The sequence below is a fragment of the Haliotis rubra genome, unplaced genomic scaffold, assembly GCF_003918875.1.
Source record: "Haliotis rubra isolate DU_JTF1 unplaced genomic scaffold, ASM391887v1 Scf418, whole genome shotgun sequence".
In the NCBI taxonomy this organism is placed as follows: Eukaryota; Metazoa; Mollusca; class Gastropoda; order Lepetellida; family Haliotidae; genus Haliotis; species Haliotis rubra.
This window is the reverse complement of record NW_025767100.1, coordinates 251993-269989: the sequence shown is the minus strand read 5'-3', so window position 1 is coordinate 269989 and position 17997 is coordinate 251993. Positions and strand designations below refer to the sequence as shown.

General features: G+C 39.6%; 1 protein-coding gene across 4 annotated transcripts in view; it reads right to left on the bottom strand.

The window, feature by feature from the left end:
* The window catches only part of LOC124288454 (alpha-1,6-mannosyl-glycoprotein 2-beta-N-acetylglucosaminyltransferase-like), a 97618-nt gene that overhangs the window by 62167 nt on the left and 17454 nt on the right, over nt 1–17997 (bottom strand). The window contains exon 1 of one of the 4 annotated variants that reach the window (XM_046724971.1): nt 14153–14580. The exons of the other annotated variants lie outside the window; for them this stretch is intronic. The gene's annotated coding sequence lies outside the window, so the exon portion shown is untranslated. Of the gene's footprint in view, nt 1–14152; nt 14581–17997 lie in introns of those variants that run through there. 4 annotated transcript variants of the gene reach the window in all.

Sequence of the window (17997 nt, the reverse complement as noted above, 5' to 3'; positions counted from 1 at the left end):
TTAGTTAGTCTACATTAGAGTGAGTGAGTGAGTAGGGTTTTAGTTAGTCTACATTAAAGTGAGTGAGTGAGTGGGGTTTTAGTTAGTCTACATTAAAGTGAGTGAGTGAGTAGGGTTTTAGTTAGTCTACATTAGAGTGAGTGAGTGAGTAGGGTTTTAGTTAGTCTACATTAGAGTGAGTGAGTGAGTGGGGTTTTAGTTAGTCTACATTAAAGTGAGTGAGTGAGTAGGGTTTTAGTTAGTCTACATTAGAGTGAGTGAGTGAGTGGGGTTTTAGTTAGTCTACATTAGAGTGAGTGAGTGAGTAGGGTTTTAGTTAGTCTACATTAAAGTGAGTGAGTGAGTGGGGTTTTAGTTAGTCTACATTAGAGTGAGTGAGTGAGTGGGGTTTCAGTTAGTCTACATTAAAGTGAGTGAGTGAGTAGGGTTTTAGTTAGTCTACATTAGAAGTGAGTGAGTAGGGTTTTAGTTAGTCTACATTAGAGTGAGTGAGTGAGTGGGGTTTTAGTTAGTCTACATTAAAGTGAGTGAGTGGGGTTTTAGTTAGTCTACATTAGAGTGAGTGAGTAGGGTTTTAGTTAGTCTACATTAGAGTGAGTGAGTGAGTAGGGTTTTAGTTAGTCTACATTAGAGTGAGTGAGTGAGTAGGGTTTTAGTTAGTCTACATTAGAGTGAGTGAGTGAGTGGGGTTTTAGTTAGTCTACATTAGAGTGAGTGAGTGAGTAGGGTTTTAGTTAGTCTACATTAGAGTGAGAGTGAGTGAGTAGTTAGTCTACATTAGAGTTAGTCTTAGTTAGTCTACATTAGTGAGTGAGTACATTAGAGTGAGTGAGTGAGTAGGGGTTTTAGTTAGTCTACATTAGAGTGAGTGAGTGAGTAGGGTTTTAGTTAGTCTACATTAGAGTGAGTGAGTGAGTGGAGGGGTTTAGTTAGTCTACATTACATTAAAGTGAGTGAGTAGGGTTTTAGTTAGTCTACATTAGAGTGAGTGAGTGAGTAGGGTTTTAGTTAGTCTACATTAGAGTGAGTGAGTGAGTGGGGTTTTAGTTAGTCTACATTAGTGAGTGAGTGAGTTAGTCTAGGTAGGTGAGTAGGGTTTAGTTAGTCTACATTAAAGTGAGTGAGTGAGTAGGGTTTTAGTTAGTCTACATTAGAGTGAGTGAGTGAGGGGGTTTCAGTTAGTCTACATTAGAGTGAGTGAGTGAGTAGGGTTTTAGTTAGTCTACATTAGAGTGAGTGAGTGAGTAGGGTTTCAGTTAGTCTACATTAGAGTGAGTGAGTGAGTAGGGTTTTAGTTAGTCTACATTAGAGTGAGTGAGTGAGGAGTTTTTAGTTAGTCTACATTAGAGTGAGTGTGAGTGGGGTTTTAGTTAGTCTACATTAGAGTGAGTGAGTGGGGTTTTAGTTAGTCTACATTAAAGTGAGTGAGTGAGTGGGGTTTTAGTTAGTCTACATTAGAGTGAGTGAGTGAGTGGGGTTTCAGTTAGTCTACATTCAAGCCTGTTCCTTGGTTATGCTTGTCAAACATTCTTGGTAGTTCTTGCAGAGGATGAGGCTAGGAAACGTGACATCAGTGGATGCAACTCACCAGTTTAAAGATACATTTTTCTGCTATCTGTCTTGGCGTTTAAGTTTATGCAATATACAATGCTAAGCAAGTATACATGACAGGTGCTCAATTTTGTGAAGTAATTGAAGATTGCAATGTGTTATGTGCACCATCTGTCGTGGCTATAGGCTGCTGCTGTGAGACCGAACAAAGCCTAATTGTGGACATCCACGTGAGCAGAGGATCCATATTGAACTTAGTCTTACTGCTCACACATGATATACACAAGATTTTAATTAAAGCTGAAAGTAACTGCTTAGTGAAATGAAACAAAATCACATCACAAGTATTTAGATATGGTAATAACAATCTTTGGGGTAGAAACTAAGGTATGTGAAGTCCTTGGCTGTTGGGATCAGTTTTTGTATATTATAGTATCATCATGCAGACTGTCAATCTTACTGAACAAAGTCCTAATCTACAAAGCATTCTAACACTACGACATTTATTGGCCTATGATAAACTATTTAGTTATGACAGGTCGTAACGTTACACATGTTTTGCCGATCGGGACCCTGAATTTTACAAGACTCCAGCTTCAGAGGTGATAATCAGAGTAGCATGGAATGTTCCACATAGCCATAACACGACTGATCTCATCACTGATATGTGACGTACAACAGTAACACTTACTTGGAGCGTGTCAAACAGGGCAGTAGTAACCCTTGTACAACAAAGATCTTAGAGCTGGGGTTGATATAACGAGAGACCATTACATGATAAGTCAACTTTCAAGTCTGTAAGTTCTCTAAGAGTAATTCATTTTACTTAAACACGGTCTTCACATACTCTCTGCTTTCCTCTGATCAAAGTAACTTAAAACGAATTCAATACTATTCACAATTTGTGAGCAATCTGCATAACACGGATAAATTGTAAACACAACCTTCTGTTGTAGCAGATCAAAGGAACACGTTCATTCTCCACTATCGGTACATTGAGACTTCCTTGACCGTCACGTCACATTGCTCTGTTTGAAGACATTGCCCAATATCCATCTTGCTTTACAACTACTTAAATGCAGGTTTGTAAGATGAAAACTATGAAGTGTCTTGTGGGCTACCCACTAGTAAATGACTTGTTTAAGTGGCATTTAGAAGTTGGTGTGATGAACAATGAGGAGAGTTCTATGGATATACCAAAACGTCGCTCATATTATATTAAAGAAGTTGTATATCCATAGAACTCTCCTCGTTGTTCACTGGTAAATGGTACAGTTAAGTGTCATGTGTAAAAACCAAATTTCTCTGATGTAATTACAAGTCACATGATTCTTTAGATCTTCGGTTCTTTTTACATTCCACAATGATGACATTAATCAGCCTACATTTTAATGCCTACAAAAGAGGCAGATGAAAAAACCCTCTTGAAGATATCTCCGTCTGAAGAAAGTTTTTTCCCAGGCTTAAATTTTCACGTAGTGTGTACATGTCCGTTTGTCTTACAGCCTGCAATCAAATCATGTTCTCATTTAAAAAATAGCTGTGTTAAACTTGAAAACTTCACATACCTGCACTGCTTTTGAATTTCAACGATAGCCTCTGACTTCTATGTTAATTGATACTGGCCTTTCTAGTCCTGCCTTATCTCTGCATATGTCTGTCTTAGCCCTAGGCTGTAGAAAGTACAAGGTTAACTCAAATGAATAGAGTTGTAAAATGCTGGGTGAGCCTAGAGGCATATAGCACCTTGTGCATGTAATATTATCTTGAACTGCTAACACATCACCTGTTGATAAAACTGGGGTGATTACAGAGGAAGGCATGGGCAGACAGGGAGATAATCTATGCAGGGTCAACTTCAGAACTAAGTGTTGGGAAGTTCTTGGTTAGGGAACTTATCTGCAGCATAGCTATCGACTAGTGTTGGGAATTGGTTGAAATCTCACAATTGATGATTGCTTCATTACCAACGAACAATCATCGAAAGAAATTGGTTAGCGTCATTTTTCAGATTTTCCTATCCAGGTTGTTACTGTAGAAAAGTATAACATGATGCAACTTGCTACTTTAAAGTGATGACTAATATATCATGAACATAAACTTCCTGGAGTCTTAGAGAAATATTCAGTCATGACTTTTCAGTTAGTGAAGTGAGTTTTCTAAGAAATAAACATGTTTCCAGGCCCTGACAACTTCTAAGATATGTTCCATTGTCAAGTATTTCAAAGACTAAAACAGTAGTTCCAAAATCGATTATGTTCGATTATGAGAAAATGTGATCGATTGCCTGGTCGTTTGGTCACTGCGACCAATCTTCGATTATTTCAATTAATCGGAACACCACTACTATCGACACTGTAGGCACTGTAACATATGGCTGGCTGGACGTCGGAGGTAAGACACGTTTAGCTTCAGATTTGCATGTTCATGAAATGAAAAAGACATCAATGCACACATATAGATTTTCTCTGTTTAAACATATGGCACCTGGGCATCTGTTGATATTCCATAGATTTAATTATCTGGAGAAAAATGTTTTATATAGATTTTTGTGGGACGTGCATTAGTGTATTGTAGTGATTCATTGTATGATTGTGGGTTTCAATCCCAGTTTGCCTTCATTATGGGTTTGTCTGCACCCGGGGAGGCAGCTGGAATACTCTCCCATGTGGGGCTGAACACAACTCACTCACTCACTCTCACAGTTGGCTGACAACCAGGGAGACAGCTGGAATACTCTCCCACGTGAGGCTGAACACAACTCACTCACACTCACAGTTGACTGACAACACGGGGAGACGGCTGGAATACTCTCCCACGTGGGGTGAACACAACTCACTCACTCACTCTCACAGTTGGCTGACAACACGGGGAGACAGCTGGAATACTCTCCCACTGGGGGCTGAACACAACTCACACACTTACTCTCACTTAATTGGGTGGTGGGGTAGCCTAGCAATTAAAGTGACATGTTAATAGCCTAGTGGTTAAAGCGTTCGCTCATTACGCCTAAGATCTGGGTTTGATTCCCCACATGGGTACAATATGTGAAGCCCATATCCGGTATCCCCCACCATGATATTGCTGGAATATTGCTAAAACTAGTAAAAGTGGCGTAAAACTAAACTCACTCAGACTCAGTCTCACACTCATTCATGTTGTTACTCACTCACTCTGCGGTAGTGTAGGCCAGGTACAGCTCCTGCGGTATGTTAATGTCAACCCCCGCTGGTGCTGATGCACCTCACTTATCTCCCCTGTGTGAACACAAACACCCAACCTCCATGTCAACAACACACAGTCACAACCACCTACCACAATTAATCCCAGTCCCAATACCTCAGCCTGTTTTCCTTTCCAATTTTCTGTCAATCCCTAATTCCCACGAGAGGCATGTGCTACACCAACAACTGACTATTTTCACAGCAAGTATACATGGAAGAAAAACAACCTGTAAGTCAACGAACGAGGTCTTCTTTTCCCCCAGTTTTTAAACTTGCATTGGGTTGAGTTTTCACCATGCATCAGTTAATAACTGTCACCTCTACATAAACTCACCAAACTAATAACAACTAAGTAAAAAGCAGATTTATGTCCTAGAACTCTCCTCCATCAAGTTTTTCAGTCAGAGTCTCCCTGTCATGTTTTGTCCCACTAATCTGATTACCTTGCCTCTACTATTGAATTATGCACAGCATCATGGCATGGAGAATCAATCATGAGGAAAACTCCCATCTTCACTGGGCAGTCCGTATACTTACAAAAATTTCAAAATTACATTGAGTGAGTTCGGTTTTACGCTGCTTTTAGCAACATTCCAGCAATATCACAGTGGTGGACACCAGAAATGGGCTTCACACATTGTACCCATGTGGGGAATTGAACCCAGGTCTTCGTCGTGATGAGTGAACGCTTTAACCACACGGCTACACCACCGCCCCCGAAATTACACTGAGAAATTCATGATGTTCATGACATATTCAAGCTGTATGATATACAGTAAGGCCAATCATCTGAGGCTGACAAACTTCTGGAACGACCAATGGGATTGCCCTCGTGAATTATAGCTCAACATTCAAGGGGTAGCATAGTGGTAAAGTGTTGGCCTGCCACACTAAGTCCTGCATGGGTTCAGTGTGTGACGCCCATTTCTGGTTTCCCGCTGTGATATTGCTGGAATACTGCTAAAAGTGGCATAAAACCATACTTATTCACTCACTCTGAACATTTAAGTATTATCAGAAATACTAGAAAACTGTTTTTCACGCTTGTTTTAATAAATACAAATTACATTGCTATGAACAGCATACAAGTGAATCAAAATAACACAAACCTACCTGATCTGAAGGGTAATAGTTTATGGATGTCAACTATATTCACCTCCTGTGTATCCCTTCTAAATGCCATTAAAAGATTCTACCTCACCGAGACTATCCTCACCAACACTGTGATTAGATTTAAAGGGTACTTTCTGATAAAATGATGACAAACTTAGAAAATATTTCCATGTTGCCATGCATGTATGAAACTGCGTAGCCTGAATTAATTACCCAACACCTGTCCTGCACTGATGACCTCATACCGACCTCTGCATTCTCACAGGTGGAAATATCATCTCCCCTGGGTGTGGTCTCTTTTCTGTTATTGTACTTAATTCAAATATGTGTTGGTGGGGGTAGCAGTTACGATATGTACTGCATTATATTTGTTTGAAAAATGATGGAATAGTTTAAGAAATGAAATTGTATGAGTATTTGAAGGTAAGGGTTGTTAAATCAATTGATATTGGTTGTTCTACTGATGATTTCCGTAGCCAGCATCTGACTAAGCTGAAGGCGGATCTAAACTTGTACTATCACTGAACGGTCTGATAACGGGGGCAACAGACTCTGTTAAGTTGCTGGTACTGATGTTCTATTTCAAGAATACGATCTACCTTCTGCCATAGTTCTGATGTTCTATTTCAAGAATGTGATCTACCTTCTGCCAAAGTTCTGATGTTCTATTTCAAGAATGTGATCTACCTTCTGCCATAGTACTGATGTCCTATTTCAAGAATGTGATCTACCTTCTGCCATAGTACTGATGTTCTATTTCAAGAATGTGATCTACCTTCTGCCAAAGTTCTGATGTTCTATTTTAAGAATGTGATCTACCTTCTGCAATAGTACTGATGTTCTATTTCAAGAATGTGATCTACCTTCTGCCATACTTCTGATGTTCTATTTCAAGAATGTGATCTACCTTCTGCCATAGTTCTGATGTTCTATTTCAAGAATGTGATCTACCTTCTGCCATAGTACTGATGTTCTATTTCAAGAATGTGATCTACCTTCTGCCATAGTTCTGATGTTCTATTTCAAGAATGTGATCTACCTTCTGCCATAGTACTGATGTTCTATTTTAAGAATGTGATCTACCTTCTGCCATAGTACTGATGTTCTATTTCAAGAATGTGATCTACCTTCTGCCATAGTTCTGATGTTCTATTTCAAGAATGTGATCTACCTTCTGCCAAAGTTCTGATGTTATATTTCAGAATGTGATCTACCTTCTGCCATACTTCTGATGTTCTATTTCAAGAATGTGATCTACCTTCTGCCAAAGTTCTGATGTTCTATTTCAAGAATGTGATCTACCTTCTGCCATAGTTCTGATGTTCTATTTCAAGAATGTGATCTACCTTCTGCCATAGTACTGATGTTCTATTTCAAGAATGTGATCTACCTTCTGCCATAGTTCTGATGTTCTATTTCAAGAATGTGATCTACCTTCTGCCATAGTACTGATGTTCTATTTCAAGAATGTGATCTACCTTCTGCAATAGTACTGATGTTCTATTTCAAGAATGTGATCTACCTTCTGCCATAGTTCTGATGTTCTATTTCAAGAATGTGATCTACCTTCTGCCAAAGTTCTGATGTTATATTTCAAGAATGTGATCTACCTTCTGCCATAGTTCTGATGTTCTATTTCAAGAATGTGATCTACCTTCTGCCAAAGTTCTGATGTTCTATTTCAAGAATGTGATCTACCTTCTGCCATAGTACTGATGTCCTATTTCAAGAATGTGATCTACCTTCTGCCATAGTACTGATGTTCTATTTCAAGAATGTGATCTACCTTCTGCCAAAGTTCTGATGTTCTATTTTAAGAATGTGATCTACCGTCTGCAATAGTACTGATGTTCTATTTCAAGAATGTGATCTACCTTCTGCCATACTTCTGATGTTCTATTTCAAGAATGTGATCTACCTTCTGCCATAGTTCTGATGTTCTATTTCAAGAATGTGATCTACCTTCTGCCATAGTACTGATGTTCTATTTCAAGAATGTGATCTACCTTCTGCCATAGTTCTGATGTTCTATTTCAAGAATGTGATCTACCTTCTGCCATAGTACTGATGTTCTATTTTAAGAATGTGATCTACCTTCTGCCATAGTACTGATGTTCTATTTCAAGAATGTGATCTACCTTCTGCCATAGTTCTGATGTTCTATTTCAAGAATGTGATCTACCTTCTGCCAAAGTTCTGATGTTATATTTCAAGAATGTGATCTACCTTCTGCCATACTTCTGATGTTCTATTTCAAGAATGTGATCTACCTTCTGCCAAAGTTCTGATGTTCTATTTCAAGAATGTGATCTACCTTCTGCCATAGTTCTGATGTTCTATTTCAAGAATGTGATCTACCTTCTGCCATAGTACTGATGTTCTATTTCAAGAATGTGATCTACCTTCTGCAATAGTACTGATGTTCTATTTCAAGAATGTGATCTACCTTCTGCCATAGTTCTGATGTTCTATTTCAAGAATGTGATCTACCTTCTGCCAAAGTTCTGATGTTATATTTCAAGAATGTGATCTACCTTCTGCCATAGTTCTGATGTTCTATTTCAAGAATGTGATCTACCTTCTGCCAAAGTTCTGATGTTCTATTTCAAGAATGTGATCTACCTTCTGCCATACTTCTGATGTTCTATTTCAAGAATGTGATCTACCTTCTGTCAAAGATCTGATGTTCTTTTTCAAGAATGTGATCTACCTTCTGCCATAGGTGGTTCTAGCAAAGGCTGCCTTGACCCTTTATGGTCTGTCCAGATTAGCTCAGTTGGGTTGAGCTCCTCAAAGTTTGAACTTATCAGATGGACTGAAGTTAATACCACAAGACATTCCTGCCTGGTCACCTACAGACTACTCATAGCTGGCGCTACAGTCTATGGTTCCTGGAAATAATGGTAACTGGCATTAATCAGGAGAATGACACTGTGGAAGTTGCCCCTAGACGGTACCTGGTGTTCCAACCAGTCCATGAACATATCCCTTTTTGATTATGACACCAATCAGTTTTCCTTTTTGCCTTGAAAGCAAGCCCATGTCCATCAATAAACCGAGGTTCAGGTATGCAAAACAGTGACATGATTAAGTTTGGATGTTTTTGATAATCTGACAGCAAGCATGTGTAAACAGTGGGATGATTCATATTCCATGTTTTCATCAAGGTTGACATGACTGTAATAGTCATGGATGTAAAATGTGACCTCTTAGACAGAATGCAATACGTATCCCTTATAACTGCTTTGTCATTGTCAAGTACATTGTGTTAAAATTCCCCTACAAAATTGATTTAGCCAAGGTAACTCGCCCTATCTAAACAACACCTGGCATACTCTATCTCCCTTTAATGTGAAAAACCTGTATACATTTCTTGGACTGTCTATCTATATAGATCATAAAATTGTTAATCGTTAACTACATATCAGTCAATTATCAATAAATATCAGAGAAGTACCTTTGATCAAAAATGCCCCCAAATAGTCTGAAAGAAATGAATATATTTCACACCACTGGTGAGCATATATGTAATTGTAACAAAAGAAAATCCAGAACATAATTTATGAGCAGCCCATGATTAAAAACCTAAGTAAAGTTTGTGAATTGTTTGAGTAAATTATGACTTTATCATGTTTATTCTGTCACAAAGGTTTATGTACGAAATTATCAATGACACTATTTTCATAGTGATGTTAATTAATCAATTTTCCTATCTATGGTATTTCTGATTATTCAATCATTTAGCCAGCCCTAGACATTTCTTACACCCGACTCCATGTCCTGTACTCTGGCCATACAAAGCAACATGGGAGCAGTGTTGACTACAAAAACAGGGATTCTAAGATTCCATGTGTGTATTCTCAATGTATTCGATTCAAACAGGACACAATATTGTCTGTCTTGTTAAATCCCTATCTCAGTCATTTTTTGACAACATTTCTCTGTTCGGCTCAGGCTACTCATAGCAAGCATTAACTCTGCTTGATCAGGGCAAGAGGAACAGTCAGAATGGCCCTAAATGTGGACAAAAAGAAACTGATCAGGAAGTGTAACAAGAAAGCTGAATCATGACTACTACAATAATGGGACATTTATCTGGACAAATATACAGAACAAACAGATAATGCTCATCTAGGGCCAGTGGGACAAGTGGGATGTCCCTTATGCTGGATAATGATAATATAAAACAGTACAAGACACTCTAGTTGTGTAGCTTTCTCCAAGGTCACAGTGATATGCCTAAGGCTGGGAAACTAGAAACTAGATCAAGTCAATGAGACTAGATCGAGTCAGTGTGACTGTCATCTTTTGATTGATACACAATAAATGAAAAATAATCTTTATAATTCAAAAGTTATTTGTCCTATAGATTTTAAAACATACATCCAGTAGAGACTTGGGGAAACCCTTATTGACAAAGAAGTTATGGTTTGCAAGACTTCTGCAGTAACTGAAAAAAAGAAGCATTTAATTTTGATTCAATGTCTGAGCCAATCAGTGAGTGAGTGAGTGAGTTATTATTTAACGTCACATCGGCAATATTTCAGCCATATCGTGACGAGAACACTTGACATTGAAATAGAATATATAGAGATCTGAGCCAATCAGAATCCCTGCAAAGAGGATAAGACATACTCTGTAATAATGAGCCAATATATTAAGACAAAAATTGAAGACTGAAAGGAAGCCATGGCTACAACACGACTTGATTAATTTCATGTTATCACATCCTGAATTGTGCTTAGTATCCATCACCAGTTTATCTGGTCTAATAAAAACAACACATCATACAGCTGGACTAGTGCCAACTGTAACGTTAAACAACAAACAAAAACACTTAATCCCCTTATGTAACAGTATACGCACAGTCGTGTTGGGTGCAGATTGTTACGTAATCCAACATGACTGTTGCCTTCCGGCCATATTTCCTCTAATTCCACCTACCACAACTCTCCAAGTTAATCCACTCTCACACTACTGTTAACTTTATTAACCCTTTGTATTGTGGCCCTCCTTAACCCTTTCCATTGTGAGGGTGGTTAGCCCACACACTGTGAGACAGATGGAATACTCTCTAACACTTACTCTCACTCAATCGGGCGGTGGGGTAGCCTAGTGGTTAAAGTGTTCGCTCGTCATGCCAAAGACCCAGGATCGATTCCCCACATGGGTACAATGTGTGAAGCCAATTTTCTGGTGTCCCCCACCAGTATGTTTCTGGAATATTTCTAAAAGCGATGTCAAATCGTACTCACTCACTCACCATTGTGACCCTCCTTAACCCTTCCATTTTGCCCTCAGTTAACCCTTTCCACTGTGAGCCTCCTTCAGTTAACCCCTTCCATTATGACCCTACTTAACCCCATCCATTGTGACCTGGTGGTTTTCAATATCACAGTGCATATCTAAGCAACACATGGAGGATGTTTTCTCCACACATCATCTTAAATTTCTTGTTTCCCTGTTCTACTTCCTCCTCATCTTATCACAACTAAAACATCTAAACTTTCAACACCGTGAACACACTGAGCAACCGATCTGGGAGCGGCCTTCAAATAAGCTCTTCGGAGAATGTTGGCCAATCCATTCATATCTTCATGAAGAAATATGTTTAAACCACATCCAACCTTGGATCCCACAGTTTACAGTATACATATAATACATTTGTAGCGGCTATAATATTTCCGAGTCCCTTGCTGGGATTCAAACCACAGACCTTCTGATCCGAAGTCAGATGCCTTGTCCACATGACCAAAGAGGTTAACCCTATCAGCAAGTTGAGATGGTAAGGATGTCATCTGTGGGAAAACTCCACAACCTGCTATAGAGTATTACAAACAAACATCATTGCATTAAAAATGAATTCAGTATTGCAGTCGGTAGTATCTAATTATAACATTATATAATGCTGAAAAACAAACAGATGCATTTGATCATCCTTTCAAAGTCATTATTGCAAGGACTATAGATGATATCTATTGATCAAACCTAACATTTACTAATTACATGACCTGTGAAAATCCGGGGTAGAATAGGTCTTCAGCAACCCATGCTTGCCATAAAAGGCAACTATGCTTGTCGTAAGAGGCGACTAACAGGATCGGGGTGGTCAGGCTCGCTGACTTGGTTGACACATGTCATCGGTTCCCAATTGCACAGATCGATGCTCATGCTATTGATCACTGGATTGTCAGGTCCAGACTCGATTATTTACAGACCGCTGCCATATAGCTGGAATATTGCTGAGTGCAGTGTAAAACTAAACTAACACACTCACTCACTAATTACATTCCTAACCTTACTTGTGAGGTTTATTACACCTGAAAGGTTCCATGCCATTGTTCGGGCAATGTGTTTCCACTGTCCATAGTAAAACCCTCAGGAATCTTACAAGTTTAAACTGTGTTTTGTTTATTCTACTTTCCCTCTTTCTTTAATTAAGTACTTTTCTTGGGTGGGTAAGCGGAATAGGGACAGACTCACTCACTGAGATCAACACAAACCATGACTAGTTCTGTGGAAAGTAATTTGTTCCAAGGAAATGTAAAACCACGAAATAGAATGTGAATCGTCATTTGTAGTCTGAAATACCTCAGCATCTAAACGGTGAGGCATGATGTGGGTGTTATTAACCATGGTTATGAGTACATGTTAAAGAGAGTTTCACAGCGTTTAGCAGTATTGACAGTATCGAAGGTGATAAGAGCATTTAAACCTCACATAAACACTGGTTCTATTTACCTATGACTGTAACAACATCACATCCTGAATACCAATCACCAATATGTTTCACATAGATACAACAATCTTGGTCCAAACTATACAACTGAAAACTTTACATAGCTGTCGTAATTACCGGTACTGGATTTCTTAGTAAGAATATTACAACTGGACATTAAATGTATGAACAAAACACTATATGGAACCCTGACCCATACATCTGTGATGCTGGCTTGTGACAACTCTGATGTTTTCTGCCCACCAGCTCATGGATGAAATTCTAATGTTGTACCATGTTCCATTAGGAAGAGAGAAACGGTAAAAGTAAAAGATTAGTTCCCTTGACTCAATTACTACAGGAGCAATCCATGCGGACTCCTGAATCTTCTATAAACTAGGGTACATGGTGCAGGAAGTTTCTAGTAATAAACAGGTAAATAAAATATTAAAATTGTACAATGTGTCACCAGAAACCGACATGGTTTGATTTTAATAAAGTCTCCCCATTAAAAACATTCCATTATTTTTGTTTTTTGTCTGCTATAATTTGGGAATTCAATTTCGGTTTTCAGAGAACAATGGCCGACCATAGAACAACCATGACAAGTTGATTCCTTTGATGGCCATCAATGTCCAGGGGAGTGGGGTAACACCAAAGCTACACCAAAGCCCCCAGTGAATGTTTGGACTTGGTCAATTAGCCTGGAATATTTTCTTTATTCGTATACTACAAAAAACTATTGAATCTTTTTCAGTTATTTCTTCTGAACTAAGTACTTGGCTTGGCGCGCTAGTCTTGGGTCCATACAAGTTTCTGTGTTCGGTTTTATTTCAACATTCCAAGGACTGATTATTTCTACCTGACACAGACTAGAACTAGAAGTGTGTGTGTGTGTGTGTGTGTGTGTGTGTGTGTGTGTGTGTGTGTTGTGTGTGTGTGTGTGTGTGTGTGTGTGTTGTTGTTGTATGTCAGGACACATATTGTAATATATATTTCAATACTACACTGTTTATTACAATGTATTATAGAAACATTATGAAGTTGTTCATGTAACTGTATTCAACAAAATATTCAATAACTATTGATGAACCTTCCTCGCCATCCCTACTGATAATGTGATATTATCCCTCCCACAGTCATGCCGCCATGGACATTAACTATTCCATGTCAAGATGTTCTCTGTATGTGACTGTCATAAAATACAGGTGTAGCAAAATCATTACTTTGAGCAAATATTGCATAGACATAACATTAATTGTGTAATCCTAATATGTCACATTGCATACGTGGTATTTTAGTGGATATATAAAGTGCCAAGTGGATATATATTCTCCGAAAGTAGAAAGCTAAGAAACACTACCTATGAAAATGAATTGAAAATGTCAGGAGAGAAGCATATCAAAGGTCTATCTTAATAAAGGATGTTTAAAATAATCTTCTTAAAACATTCTGGGTATGTTTTGGAAGGCAATTAAATGTTGAAAACTCCATAAACTTGACTCATAAAACTTACGTTTCATATAAAAAAACATGATTTACTCACTGGACCCAGTCAATTGAGTGAAGCAGTTGATGACCATTAGTTGGAGAAATGAGATGCTTGAGTGACACAATCACAATAATCCTCCCTGCTACTCATCAGGTAGTATTCCACCCAGTAACAGACAAGGCGGTGGTGGTCGCCGTTACAGTCAGCTCACCCCAGGAGGAAGTGAGTTTGCACTGCTGTGATGTGCAGACTTTCTGCAAGCTCGCTGGTGATTAACTAACTGTGATCCCACACAGCGAGTATAAGCCGATAACCTGCCTTGTGTAACACACACACCGGCTGCTGTATAAATCCATGAACAAATAGCTAAGTCCAGATCACAATAGGCCATTAGGGATACAATTACTGAAAGACCATACACAACTAAGAAGATCAGAACCTGCTATGTTTAACATGGAGGTGAATATGGATGTCAAGACTTGGGTTTGGGACACTCTTACACCTGAACTGAATCATATCCCAGATAAATGCGTTCACCTGAAAGTTCTCAATACAACCAACCTTTTTATTTGCCATCTCTGACTTGGTATCTATGTGATCACGCTTCAGTACACACATTCATTAACTCATGGTTCAGTATCACCACCATAATAACACACTTTCATCTTTTCAGCCCAAGGTTGCCTTCCAGAAACAGTGATGTGCATCGGTCCGAGGTTGCCTTCCAACAGTGATACACATCAGCCTCAGGTTGCCATCCAACAGTGATGTGCATCAGTCCGAGGTTACCTTCCAGCAGTGATACACATCGGCCTCAGGTTGCCATCCAACAGTGATGTGCATCAGTCCGAGGTTGCCTTCCAGCAGTGATACACATCGGCCTCAGGTTGCCTTCCAACAGTGATACGCATCAGTCCGAGGTTGCCTTCCAGCAGTGATACACATCGGCCTCAGGTTGCCATCCAACAGTGATGTGCATCAGTCCGAGGTTGCCTTCCAGCAGTGATACACATCAACCCAAGGTTGCCTTCCAACTGTGATGCACTTTAGCCCAAGGTTGCCTTCCAGAAGCAGTGATGCACATCAACCCAAGGTTGCCTTCCAACTGTGATGCACTTCAGCCCAAGGTTGCCTTCCAGAAGCAGTGATGCACATCAACCCAAGGTTGCCTTCCAGCAGCAGTGATACACATCAACCCAAGGTTGCCTTCCAGAAGCAGTGATGCACATCAACCCAAGGTTGCCTTCCAGAAGCAGTGATACACATCAACCCAAGGTTGCCTTCCAGAAGCAGTGATGCACATCAACCCAAGGTTGCCTTCCAGAAGCAGTGATGCACATCAACCCAAGGTTGCCTTCCAGAAGCAGTGATACACATCAACCCAAGGTTGCCTTCTAGCAGCAGTGATACACATCAACCCAAGGTTGCCTTCCAGAAGCAGTGATACACATCAACCCAAGGTTGCCTTCCAGAAGCAGTGATGCACATCAACCCAAGGTTGCCTTCCAGAAGCAGTGATACACATCAACCCAAGGTTGCCTTCCAGAAGCAGTGATACACATCAACCCAAGGTTGCCTTCCAGAAGCAGTGATGCACATCAACCCAAGGTTGCCTTCCAGAAGCAGTGATGCACATCAACCCAAGGTTGCCTTCCAGAAGCAGTGATGCACATCAACCCAAGGTTGCCTTCCAGAAGCAGTGATGCACATCAACCCAAGGCTGCCTTCCAGAAGCAGTGATGCACATCAACCCAAGGTTGCCTTCCAGAAGCAGTGATGCACATCAACCCAAGGTTGCCTTCCAGAAGCAGTGATGCACATCAACCCAAGGTTGCCTTCCAGAAGCAGTGATGCACATCAACCCAAGGCTGCCTTCCAGAAGCAGTGATGCACATCAACCCAAGGTTGCCTTCCAGAAGCAGTGATACACATCAACCCAAGGTTGCCTTCCAGAAGCAGTGATGCACATCAACCCAAGGTTGCCTTCCAGAAGCAGTGATGCACATCAACCCAAGGTTGCCTTCCAGAAGCAGTGATGCACATCAACCCAAGGTTGCCTTCTAGCAGCAGTGATACACATCAACCCAAGGTTGCCTTCTACATTCCCGCAGTACTGACGCAACACAAGTACAGTAAGATCCCAGTGCGACCACAGCATGTAATCATGAATACCAATTAATATACAATCTTACAGGGATTTACTAGTATAAATGGAGACAAAGTAACATGGAAGATCAAACACTACCTGTATTTCTTACAGAACATCAATACATATAATATACATGTTGGTTCAGTCATTCCAACATCCATAAATGCATCCAGAGGGATTTCAAGAGGATGTCATTTACATCACATTTTATCCGTGCTGGACATAATGTTTAACATTAGGAAAGGCAAGGACATCTGTATGCTGGTCGGGCTCTAAGCTGGTGGTGATAGCTGAAAGCTTGCACTTGAGAGTCTGACTGGCGACATGCTTAAACTGGTTAATGAAACTTTATGATGCTAATCACGAAGAGACAATACCAGTGTCGCTTCATAAATTGGTCTAATCATCTGGATCACAAAATATCTACAAACTATATCTGGGGTTAGAGGTTCATCAAAATGTTATCAGAGGCATATTATTCTGATTATATGGCTAATGTATTGGTGTCCACATAAACATGAGTGAGTGAGTTTAGTTTTATGCCGCACTTGGCAATATTCCAGCTATATGGGGGCGGTCTGTACATAATCATGTCTGGACCAGACAATCCAGGGATCAACAGCATGAGCATCGACCTACGCAATTGGGATACAATGACATGTGTCAACCCAATCAGCGAGCCTGACCACCTGATCCTGTTAGTCGCCTCTTACAACAAGCATAGGTTATTGGAAGATCAATTCTAACCTGCATCTTTACGGGTACCACATAAACATGAATAACACTGATATCAGCCATCACAAAACAGTGTGGTTCTGTTGTTACAGCAAAACAACAATATCCACATTCACTTTCAGGGAAAGAAACCTCTCAAAATTTCCCACTAGACCTTACTGTCTGTACTTCATTGGTCCAAAATAACAGTCATAGATTTACTTAACTATCAATACAAAATTCACTGGCCACTGCAAACTTATCATTAAGTAGTCCTGATGAATTTTTACTAGCCAGGGACCACAGGACCAGCGTATATTTCGCACACTGACTTTGACATAGTTTATATTGATAACTTGGTCAGATATGTGGAAGGTACTGATACATCAGAGCTATAATTCACATGATTAATTCAGTGTATTGAATCAGTTCAAGATCAGGTTTCCATCTACCATCATCTATAGGTCAAATTACCAATCCTCAACAGATCAATGCTCATGATTGATTAAGAAAATCAATATCCCTGAAACCGAATATTATCCCACAAATTCATATCTCTACTTATTATTGACCTTATTTACCAAAATAAGCCCCAGGTGCAAAGAAAACAAAAGGGGATTGAAAAAATGTCAGAACAATCTTCCCATATTAATGGAGTAAACATAATGTTGTACAAGCATACTTCATGTAAACGCTATATCATCAATATTGTCTTGTGTGCTTTTCTTGTAATATCCATCAGATACATCCAGCATGGTGACACATGGTTACTGTTGCTATGTACTTGTATATCTGTAGACTTGGTTTCATCGCTATATTGCTGAAATAATGCTGATGCAGTGTTACATCTGAACTCACTGCTGCTGTATTTACCACTAGGACTACACAAACCGATGTAGACTTGGTCTCATCACTATATTTCTGAAATAATGCTGATGCAGTGTTACATCTGAACTCACTGCTGCTGTATTTACCACTAGGACTACACAAACTGATGTAGATTTGGTCTCGTCGATATATCGCTGAAATAATGCTG